Raw genomic sequence first — 12,171 nt, forward strand, 5'->3', positions numbered from 1 at the left:
GAAATAGACTCACTGACATAGAAAACAAACTTAAGGTTACCAAAAGGAAAGGGGGGAAGGGATAAATTAGGAGTTTGAAATGAACAGATACACGCTACTATACAAGAAATAGACAACCAACAAGGGCTTACTGTATAGAACTATACTCAATATCTTGTAATAACCTATAGTTAAAAAGAATCTGAAAAAGATTATATACGTACACACACATATATGTTTAACTGAATCACTTTGCTGTACACCCGCAACTAACACAACCTTGTAAATCAACTACACTTCAATTAAAAACAACAAATATACATTTGTTATCTACATGTATTATATAGACATTTAATAAAAAGGGAAGGTTTGGGTTTTACCCATGTTTAATTTTTCACTTGAATTTCCCAGATGCTTAGAATGGGAAGACCCCTTCTGAGCTGGTATAGTCAACCACGTCGGCCACTTGGGGCCATAGGTCATCAGCTCTCCTACGAAAGCCCAGTACCCAGAGTCACTGGAGGCAATAACTCAGCTGGGAGGTGAGAGAAGATGGCACTTCAAGAGGTAACACGGCTATCTGAGGGCGCTCCAGGGACCCTTGAACATGGAGATAGGCATGGGGAGGGAAGGTGAGGGGGTGGCAGGAAATTTCTTCTCCCCATGCCTTCTCTGAGGAAGAGAGGCTGAGAGACGCTGAGGTCCTGGGGGTGGGGTTGGGGGTGAAGGGCCCAATGCCCTCTGCGCATGCCACTCTCCAAGGTACCAAGGCGGGACTGAGCTTGACAGCTCTGGGAACGCACGCTAGATGTAGATTGTTGCCCTTCCCGTGAGTCTTCAGTTACCCGTTACAACTCTCATTAAACCACTGTTTGATTTTCCATAAAATGTCTGTGTCTTCCGCAAACTGCACTCCCTGAATGGAGGAACTGCTCCTGTCATGTTCTCTGAGCACCTTGAACCTAGCACAGTTCCTGGGACACAAAGAGCATGGATAGAAAGTTTCATACACTTCGCCAACCCCTTCATCCACGAGGATGCTTGCAGTTCCAGAGAAGTAAATGACATTTCCAGAGGGCAGAGAAAGTCCTGGGGAGACAGGACGATCAACTGCCATGAACAGCACACCTGCTATAGTGGCTGTAGATCTAAGGACATGAGGATGAGTGACCAGACCAGGGCCCTGTGCTCAGGGACAGTCGAGCTATGGAACAGACAAACAAGTAAGACATGAATGAATAAATGAATGGGACAATTTTTGAGTGTCATTAAGTCCTATCAACCAGGGTAAAGTATAGTAACTGAAGCTTGGCAACAATAATACAAAAAGACTCCAAGAAGGTAAAATTTGTGCTGAGAATTGAGTTGATAGAAATTGATAGAATTTGAGCCTGCACAGGGCAGATTGAGAATTTGTGGATCCTGAGGTTTTCATAATTTTGGGGACCCTCTGTAAGAAATGTATGCATATGAGTGACTATTGAGAATGAGAAAAGAAATCACAGTACTGGGGACTTGGCGATTTGGGCCTTCCGAGGGCTTTTTAGGTGCTCCCTGAAATGCCTCCTGACTGCTAACTGGCCTCCCCTCCCACCCCGACCTCCACCTCTCACGGCACTCACGGGCCCTGAGAGTGAAGGGTCCCCGAGCTTAAGGTGCACGGGCTGCCAGGAACTTCTCCTCCGGATGCCCCATGTGACAGGCGGCAGGGAGGGCATTCTGGACTCTGGGACACAAGTGTGTGCAGAGCAGCTGGGTAGGTGATGGGAAGGAGGTAAAACCATGATCAGAGACCAGACTGCGGGAACCACTGGGCAGGTGGGGCTTACTGTGCCTCAGGCGCGAAACACCAAAGACGCAGGTGCCCAGTGACCCCAACGGGGAGCACGGGAAGGTCCGATCTGGGAGCACCTGTCGCCACCTGACTCATGACTCACGCAGAGCCAGCGCGGAGAAGTGAGTCAGGCAGTGCAGTCTGTGGTTCCTCACACAAAACACACTGCCACTCGCACACCAGCCCTAATTCTATTCCTCCTCCTATTTTCCTCACAAATGTATGTTTTGTGTGGAGTTATCCGTCACCTGGGTGCTGTCAATGAGATGTGTCATTCCTCTGTGTGTGCGTTCTGATAAAATGGCCTTAATGCATATGCAAATCTGTCTTCTTGAGAAGGAAGTGTGTGGAAACACTCACATTTGGCTGGAAGTCTTATACTGTGAAAATACCGAAGAAGCATATGCGTTAATTTTACCTTAAATTGAAGACAGAAGCCACCCACCCTGTCCTTGTCACACAGAATGGATCAGATTTGAGGCATCAATTTTTCCATGAGATCAGTTTCAGGTTAGTTGGAGGAAAGTGAGCTGGGTCCCGGGAAGCTAGACAGGGGATCTCAGCTAACTCCCGCCCTCCCTTCCTTCCTTCCTTTTGTCCCTCTGCCTCCACCTTCTTATTTGTCATCTTCTTCTCCTCCATCTTCCTCACTTTCTTCTCCCAGGTAACATTTCTTTTTTTTTTTTTTTTTTGTGGTACGCAGGCCTCTCACTGTTGCGGCCTCTCCCGTTGTGGAGCACAGGCTCCGGACGCGCAGGCCCAGAGGCCATGGCTCACGGGCCCAGCCGCTCCGCGGCATGTGGGATCCTCCCGGACCGGGGCACGAACCTGCATCCCCTGCATCGGCAGGCGGACTCTCAACCACTGCGCCACCAGGGAAGCCCAACATTTCTTAATTAAGGGCCATATCATAGAGAATTATACTCCTCTTCCCTCTGCTTTGTATTTATTTTTCCAGACAAAAAGAGCATTAGAGCAAGACTAGAATACTCCTCAATGAGACTCTACAATCACATGCCACATAAAAACCATCACATATTAGGTAGAAATAATAATCAAAAAAAAATGATGGTGTATCAGTCATGTCAAAGGCCAGGTCTGGAAACTACAAGTTTCCGTTTGGCTTTGGGCTTCTCTGCCGTTTTAAGATCCTACTAGGATCACGTCTTGGGAGACTGAATAGTAACTAATACAGAACTAAAGCATGTGGGGTGGGAGAGAGCCGTGTGGGATGGAGAACTGAGGAGCTTCCTGGGAAAGGGGGGCTTAAACCTAAGCCTTCAAGTGTCCACAGATAGAAAAGAGAGCAAGAGACCTCTCCCACCTAAGACTGATCTTCACATCTGGCCCAGGAGTCACCCTTTCCTAAGACACATCTCACAAGAAAAAAGTAGCCCAAGACCCCTAGCTTATTTTATATCTTAACTAATTATCCTCATTATAACCCTATGAAGTAGATGCTCCATGGTATTGGTGGGAAAATGAATGCTCAGAGAAGTTAAATAATTTGCCCAAGGACACCCAGCTTCTCAATGGTGGGCAGCGATTTGAATCTGAAGCGTCTAGCTCTAGAGTTTCTGCCGGTAACTACTGAATGGCCTGCAAAGACAGAAGCAGAGGAAAGATGTGGCATTTTCCAAGAACAACAGAAGTTTCCATCTGGCTGGAGCATGACGAGAAGGGGTGAGTGAGCAGAGGTTAGGCTAGAGAGTTAGTCAAGGCTGGAGAAAGGAGCCGTGCCGAGAGCTTGAACTTGAACCTGGGTCAGCGAGGAAGCGAAGACTTCACCCAAGGTGGTTTGTGGCTGGTTATATTAGGAGGATTGTTCTGGCTGTGAGATGCACTCAGGTGAAGGGTCAGACTGGAGCCTGGGCAGGCTCTCATCTAAGGCAGAGGTAGTGGGTGGGAGAGGAGGGAACAGAGGGGGTGCTAAACAAATAAATTAGGGCCATGTTTTTAATAATATAGTGTTATGATTATCAACATCTTATTTTCCACTCAGTTTACTTTTCGAAACCCCTTTTTATGTGATTTGCTTCATTTGGGTCTCCTGGTAAGGCTAGGAGAGCAGCATTCTGATTCCAGCTCCACTGGTCATATGCATGAAGCAGCCAGCAGACAAATTCAGGCCTCCTTCCCCAAGACTCAGGCTGAAACTAAAACCTGCCCAAGTCCTCCAGAGGATGCCACATGAGCCCAGAGTGGACTGACCTCCACTGTAGGGGCTCTGGCCAGACTCAGATCTGTATTGTCATCCCCAGGCAACGGTGCTTTAGCGCAACACTGTCACTGTTTGCAAGAGGCTGTTTGGGGCAACCTTCCAGGACTAAGCCTTCCAGAAGCTCTAAATCACACACCAGAACAACAATTTAGTTGCTTTAAACGTATTGATGCATTTAATCACCATAATAATCCTACACCGTAAGTCTTATTCCTGCCCCCATTTTATGGAGAAGGAAACAGTGGCTCAGAGAGGTTAGGAAACTCACCTGAGATCACACAGCTAGTGAGTAGCTGAGGTAGGACTCTGCCGAGCTGCACCACCCAAAATTAAAGAGCGCAAGCCGTGCTGTCCCCCTCAGACTACAGCTTATGAAATAGCTGCCAAGGAGAACCCCAGCAGGCCAGGCTTTTAAGGAACTCTTTACAGAGCAATTATTTCCTCGAATATTGGAAGATAAAGGGATCAGTGCATGCTAGGGCATCACACTGACTTGCTCATAATAGATATCATAGGGATTAAGTGGAGTTTGGCCTGAGTGTAATTAGCAGATACTTTTCAAATGTGATGATAATTGCAGCCCATTGTTTCTACAGTAATTTACAGAAATAAGGAAACTCTACTGCTGTTCATCTCCTGGAATAGAAGGGAAGAGCGCTCCTGTTCAAGAATCAGCTGATTTCTGCGGCCAAACAAAGCAACAGTCACGGATCACGGTTACCAACGGGCCCTCGCATCTGCAAAAATGACCATTTGCACTAATATTCTCAAGATAAAATAGAACATGCTTTTGTCTACTTCGTTGGGACTCACAACCAATGGAAAGAAGACTAGAAACCTGCTGTCCTTTTGGCTACAAGATGTTTATTATTTTAAAATCTCTGCAGATAGTCACCTCTGGTCTCCATGCTAGAACTGGGCAGTGCCATTCTCTGATATGTCCAAATGGTGATGGTCATGGGACAATTTGGTCATCGCTGGCCAAGCACCAGCTGGGCTGTGGAGGGGTCAGGCATCCCCACACCCCCTCCTCTGACAGGTAGTACTTCCCACTGAAGACCTAGGTCTCAGAATGAGCAAAGGTCTCTTCTGGCTGATCACAACTTCAGAGCATCAGTGTCACTCTGGTACTTTCCAATATCACAGATATTAGAACCTTTTAGCTAGTCCTACGCTACACGTATCGCCCAAGCTAAAATCGTTGGTTTGGTCATGAGCCCAGGGACACAGCCTTGGGAAACACCTTTCACTTCTAAATCCCAAACTTGCAGGTGACGGCATAGGGGTTTTGCCCCTGCGGTGGTTTTTGTTTATTTAAACATCATGCTATTTACCTCTCCTAGCTTTTTACCTCCAATCATCCTCTTGGGTAATTACATTTCTTAAGGCAGAGCTGTCTTTTGATATCTATCAAAACAAAGAGGGAGAAGGCTGCTAATAGAAATCCTTTTGTCAAAGCCAGTCTCTACAGGGACAGGGAGGCTTCTGCATGTGACTTCCGCTGTCAGAGACTGAACAGCCTCAGGGTGTCAGGAACATTCCATTAGTGACCAAGCCCGGCTCGGCAACATCTAAGCCAAAGGTGAGATTTATGTCAATGAAAAGACGGGGGCTTACGAAGTCCAGGTCAAATTAGGTGAGGTCATTTGACAATGTCTTTCCCTTCAGGAGCATCACATAAGTTCTAGTTGTTCCAATGTCTGAAATATCCCTAGCAGCAGAGACAGCTGGGACACCACCCAAGGCTGGCCCTCCCAGGCCTCTACCAGGACTTGGCATTGCACTCTGAGGCAGCTCTTGCCGGGGAAAGGCTGACTGCTTCTTATCCCACAGGGCTCTGGAAACAGAGCCTCCATAAATTCACACATACGCATTGACTGCTTCCCCACCCCCACCCTGGCAACACTGGGCAAATTTCAAAAGACACTAAATTTGATACCTAACACTTATTACTCATTGCCCTCTCCACAATATTCTTGGCAGGGGTTAGAAACTGACATTTGCAGCTGAAAATAATGCATTGTCAAATAGGAAAACTGCAGGCTATAATTTTTAACACTTGTATCTGTTATTTTAAACATGAAACATTGCATCAGTTTGACATTAATTTATATAATGGGGACCAAAAAGGATAATGCAATCTTAGTGACCACCTTCGTTTAATTAACTGACAGTGAGAGCCACTAACCAAAACTATGGAATTACCATATACAAAAACAAAGGCTGTTTGTACACCTTCCATCATGCATTATTGAAATGCACCATGTCATTAGGGAAAATAATCAGGATGCTAGTGTGAAACCAGCCACTGATAAATGCAGACACAAAACTTTTATGAAAGTTTGTAAATACAGTATTGTATGGAAATTCTGATGCATATTGGCTTTCCTGAGCACCATAAAGTGTTTTATTATGAAAAATGTGGATAAGATACTTATCTTTTAAATTGGAGTTTAATATTTTATTAGTGCCAGGCACATAATTCTCATCAAATGGCAGGAAACTCTTTTTTGTATGGATATAAATGTCTAGAGTTTAATATTTCAAAGATAAGTACCTACCACTGCATCTATCACACAGCAGCTTAATGGAATTTACTTTTTCTTAAATATTTATACTGTATATGTGTTTTCTAGTCAAGTGATTATAGAACTCTAAGGTGGAGAGCAAGGCTGGTCATATTGTTAAGCCACCCACACATTTTACTTTTCCGTATGTCATTAACCTGGATGGGGAGAGAAATAATTAAGTTATTCAGAACCAGGGGCCGAAGAGGGCAACAAGAAAGATCTGATTCTGGAAACCAAACAGCCAGAAAGTTTCTTTGATTTGACCTGGGTTTACAGACAACTTCTCAGAAGGAATTGAGTTAACTAATTAGAACAAAAGGAGGGGGGAGGGAAAGGTGTTTGGCTTTAAAAGGGAAATTGCATTGTGTTGAAAATCTCTCTCCTTCCTCTGCCCCCCTCCCTCCACTGGGCGAGCTGTTTCCCAAGGACTGAGGGTGCAGCCGCTGCTCCCCACTCCCCAGCCCTGCACACTCTTTCATCGGGCCTGAGAAATGCTTTCTGATCCATGCTGATACAATTACCTAGCCTTTATTGGCAATTCAGACCTGCTTTTAGGGACATTTTAGAGCAAATGATGTTTTCTTGATATTTTTTAAAAAAGCAGTGCTATTCCCTATACCTTTGGGATAAGGTGGAAACCAAGTTAGAGGCTCATTAGAGGGCTGATTGCTACAATGCGGTTTTTTTGTTGTGTCCATGTTGTTGGGAACTGAGCTACCTAAACTGGAGGCATGGGCCAGGCGACTCTCCATTCTCAGTCAAAAAGTATTTTTATTTTCCGTTTTTGGGTGAAACACGAACCAGGATTTACTGCTTCTATACTTAGAAAGGTCTTCAAATCCTCGCATTAGTGGAAAGATATGAAAATGGGCTCAATAAACTTTCTCATCTGTGCATATGCCAGGGAGAGGCAGGGGGTTGGTTCCTTTAGCAGGTAGATGTCCAGTTTATAAGACGCCCTGCTTTCCTCCCTGATGGCGTTTAGGCCAGTATTAACCAAGGAGCGGTTATATTGACAGTAAATAAAACCGGCTGTCCTGAAGGGCTTTCTGACGGGGATTTAAACACAGTGACATTGAAAGCCACACAGTGGAACTAGTGAGGGCACAGAAGCCCACAACATTTCCTGTCCACCCAGCGAGCTGCTGGACTAGAGACACCCGGCGAGGTTTAATTCAGATCCTACCTTGGCAGACCACGTCTGAAACGGTGGCCGTCTCCTGCCCCGGGGTCTGCAACAAGGAGAGGGGAGCAGGCAGGAGGATGGCATGTGGCCATCAGTAAGGGGAGCCTGGGCTCAGCTTGTATCTCCCGCTGAGACCTCGGGTCCGGCCTGCGGGCAGCTGGACCATAGGTCTGGCCGTTGGTTCCCCGCCCCCGCCCTCCGTCCGCAGTGGAGGACCACAGGGAAGGGCCTGGCCTTGTGGGAAATAAGAGCTGATCATTTAAAATTCTCTTCACCAGGGCTGTGCGACCAAGAGAGGACTCGGATGAGTTAAATAAAGCCTGTTCATTAGAAACATATTCGTTCGAGAAAACAGGGTTCCCCAGATCCCCGTGGGCACAGGCTTGTGCCAAATGCACATTTTCTGGGTTGGGACGGGGTTCACTTCAGCCAAGAGCAAGTCACAACTGCTCAGCCCTCCCAGAGCTCCTCCCACGTGCTCAGCTGAATCCGGGCTCCTTGCCTGCTCTGTAATCTGGGCCCTGCCAGCCAGCCTTCAGGCCTCGCCTCTGACTCTCCTCTCCATCCTCTGTGCCCAGCGCACTGGCCACGCTCAGGCCACCCCGGCTCCTGTCCTTGCCGTTTCCTCTGCCTGAAATGCCCTCCTGTGTGTACAGGCGCAGTGGTGGCCCTGCCACTTAGTTGCCACTTTTTGTGGGTTTTTTGTTTGTTTGTTTGTTTGTTTTTGTGGTACACGGCCTCTCACTGTTGTGGCCTCTCCCGTTGTGGAGCACAGGCTCCGGACGCGCAGGCCCAGCGGCCATGGCTCACGGGCCCAGCCGCTCCACGGCATGTGGGATCTTCCCGGACTGGGGCACGAACCCGTGTCCCCTGCATCGGCAGGCGGACTCTCAACCACTGCGCCACCAGGGAAGCCCTTAGTTGCCACTTTTTAAGACTCACTGGGACTACATCTAATGTTGACACCTATACCCTCACATCCAGTCCCCAGAACCCTATTTTATTTCTTCCATGGCCCTTCTCACTACCTAAAATTATCATCATCCGCATCTTTCTGGTTGGCCTGTCACCTCCACTGAGCTATATGATCCAAGAGAGCGGGGACCTTGTCTTTTCTCTGCTGTATCCTCAGAGCTTAGCCTCATGGAGGTACACAGTAGGTGCTCAATTCATCCTTGTTGAAAGACCGAGACCAGAGAGTCTTTACAGGGAGGCAGGGCCAGCTCCAGGTGAAACATTTTCCTTGGAGGGGGCAGCCTTGTGCTCAGATGGGGAAGAACCTACAGGCCTGTTAAACAGGTTGATGTAGCTCAGAGCCACAGGGAGTGTGCAAATGAACCAGCAGGGGGCACTGAGGAAGTGGGCGTGAGGGAGAGGTAGCCATGGCTGGAGCTGGCTTTGTGCAGAATGGAGCAAATCTCTGCTCTGTCTCAAAGCTCTCCACCATGTGAGTGTACTGATGCCTGCAAATTTCTCCGTTTGAGGCAGGAACTCCAGTGAAGGCTCCCAGGTAACCTTCCCCAGCAGTGAGCTTGGACCACCTGGGGAAGTCTTGGCCCACAGACCAGGGCAGGTCCAGAGTCAATGGTGTGACTGAGGCTCCAGAAAGCGAAGCTCACTCAGATCTGGCTGCGTCATACCAGAGTGCCTCGGGGAACCTCCAACCCAGATCTCAGGACTGAGAATGACTCTCCAGGCATCAGGCCCAGGGACCAGCTGGAGAGTAACGGATACAGAAGCAGACCACAAGTTTGGGATATGTAGGAGCAGGTTCAAGGTCTGAAGTGTGCACACAGCTTCAAGAGCATGCCATTGTAGGTGTCCAGGATCTGCACAGGTCCTACCGGGCCCCTCAGGTGAGGCCCTAGGGCCTGGCTAGTGGGCGAGTCCTGGGCAGCAGAGGGCGCAGGGGGACATGTGTGCTTGCCTGGGGTGAGGAGGGGGTAAACGCAGGGCCTGCACAGCACAGGAAATGGCCTAGCCTGGAACTTGTGAGAAATGTGTCAATTCTGTCCCCTGGTGCCCAGGAGGCTGGGTTAGGTGGTGACACCAATCTCAGGGAGTGTCCTTGCCTAGAGAAGCCAAGTCAACGCACGTGGGTCTTGGGATAGTGCAAATTGTCCCCCAGGGTTCATGGCAGGGCATCGGTGCCATACTTAGCTGTCCCCAGAGTGCTGAGCACCTGCTCTTATGGCAGACATACCGAGCACTTGTTCACTGGAGTACATCGGTCACTCTCTTTCTGCCCTTCCTCTGCACAGACACCTGCCCAGAAGGACCACTGGCTGCGAGCTCCTTCCACAGCCCATCCGGGTGCACCAGTGTGGGGCAGGGCTGGGTATGTGCTTCCAGCAGTGATTGTCCTGCTGTCCCCTCAGTGCCTCTGTACCCCACAGTGTCTCCTCACTCTACAGTAGACCAAGAAGGTGCTTCAGCGCCCCCAAGCCCTTGGTAGAATGAGGCGCAGGACCCTTCCCTGCAGCCCTCCGTCCACTCACACCTGGCCCAGGCTGGGGCCCACAACTCATCAGTGTCCAACAGGGAGACTTGCCTTCCACAACACAGGGGTGGGGTCCCCATAGGCCTCATGCACAGTGAGGGAATTCCATGGAGAAATCCCTCAGTTAGCTTTGCAGCTCCAGGCAGGCAAAAAGAAGATGCTTCAAATGAGATTCATTTCCCAAGTAACTGTGACAGTGGAGAGAGAGAGCAAAATTGGGGGCTGATCAGGTACTAGCAAGGAAAGGGGAGACAAGCCCCCCAGAAGGAAATACTGTTGTTTGAAAACATCCAAGTTCGTGAAAGCACATCCTTCTCCCTCTTCTCATTTCTAGGCCACATTCTGAAAAAAAAAAAAATTATAATTTGTGTATGTGTGGGGTATAGGGTGTGAAGGATAGGGATTGCTTCTTGTGTGTCTAAATCCTCATATAGTCCTCAGATGGCTTTTCCCATCTGAGAATTCTCTCTCATCAACATGGCTCCCTGCATTTCCGTAAAAAACATAAATAAATAAAATAAAAAAGTATAAAGACGGTGCAATGAGACCTCTGGGTCAGGCAAAGCCTGTGGAGTTTGAGCCAGTTACCAGACAAATACAAGGGAACGATTATTGCAGGCCATGCTGCCTTCTGCTTAGCATGAGGGACTCATTTGGGGAGAAAGATTCAATTTCATAGAAATGATTTTCAAGAGCTGTTTTGTGAGTAGTAGAATGTTGGGTGTCTTTTTTCTTTTGCTTTCACCAAAATGAATAAAAACTTTATGTTCAGTGTGGTACTTAGGTACTGGTTTTGTTAATTTCTTGAAACAAATTGGCTCCCCAGTAAATCCCAGACTTGGACAGCCACATTAAGCTAGCAGTGGGGAGGCAATCTGAGTACGATTATCCTGCAAGAGAATTCCCAGAATTTCATCCAAACTGTGATTTGTTCTCTTATAAAAAGCCTATAAAACCCAGTATAGAAATTCCTGCAGGAAACTCGAGTGTTTAAATATCTGCAATTACTCTCTCATGATTAAAGAAAGAGATGAAGAAGAGGACATCAGCGCCCAACAGAAATTTTGAGATGTGGCCTGAGCCATAAATCACAGAGCGGGGTGGGGGGACCTTGAGGCTCATGCACAAATCAGCTCGGGACTCTGAGATGCTCTGGATGGGCTGAGCCAGGTCAGGGTGAGGGCCTGGGTGGGGAGGCGCATAACGCACCCTGCACTTAGGTTCCTGGGAAATCACCCTGAAACTTCTGGTGAGGGGACGTCCTGGTGGCCTGAAGCCCCTGTAATAACAGGGCTCAGTAGGTTGAATTGTCATTTTGCTTTTCTGCAAAAGCAGTGCTTCATGACCGCCGAGCACATATGTTTTCAGGCCTCACAATTGCATCATTCACACAAGCCCCCACACTACACGTCCCGGACTCAGGGCCTCCGTTTCAGAGTCTCCATGCACCAGCTTCTGGGTTGGCCCTAGTAGGCCTTGTATGTGACCCTTCTGAGCTTAGGTAAGTTCTTTTTCCTAAATCTCTGTCTTTTAAGTGGTGATCGACAACTCTATTCCCTATGATGACATCTAAGGGTAACACCTTGGGGCTTCCCCAGCTGTCCCATGAGGAAGCTGAGGCCCAGTCTTGCATGGAGACCAGCCCTGGAATGAAAACTCACCCTCCTGATTCCTCACCTCTGTTGCACTCGAGAAACCATCCATCATCTTGAGAGTCCCAGCCAGGCCACAGGGCACTTTCCTCCCAGCTGGACTTTCCTCCCCACTGTAACTCAACACCCTGATGTCCAAAGTCTCTCCAGTTTGCTGCTTGGCAGGCAGGAGCTTCAGAGAGCGAGGCTGAACGACCATCTGCAGGGACCCCTAAGAGCCTCGGGTTCG

This window comes from Phocoena sinus, chromosome 19 (assembly GCF_008692025.1).
Source record: "Phocoena sinus isolate mPhoSin1 chromosome 19, mPhoSin1.pri, whole genome shotgun sequence".
NCBI lineage: Eukaryota > Metazoa > Chordata > Mammalia > Artiodactyla > Phocoenidae > Phocoena > Phocoena sinus.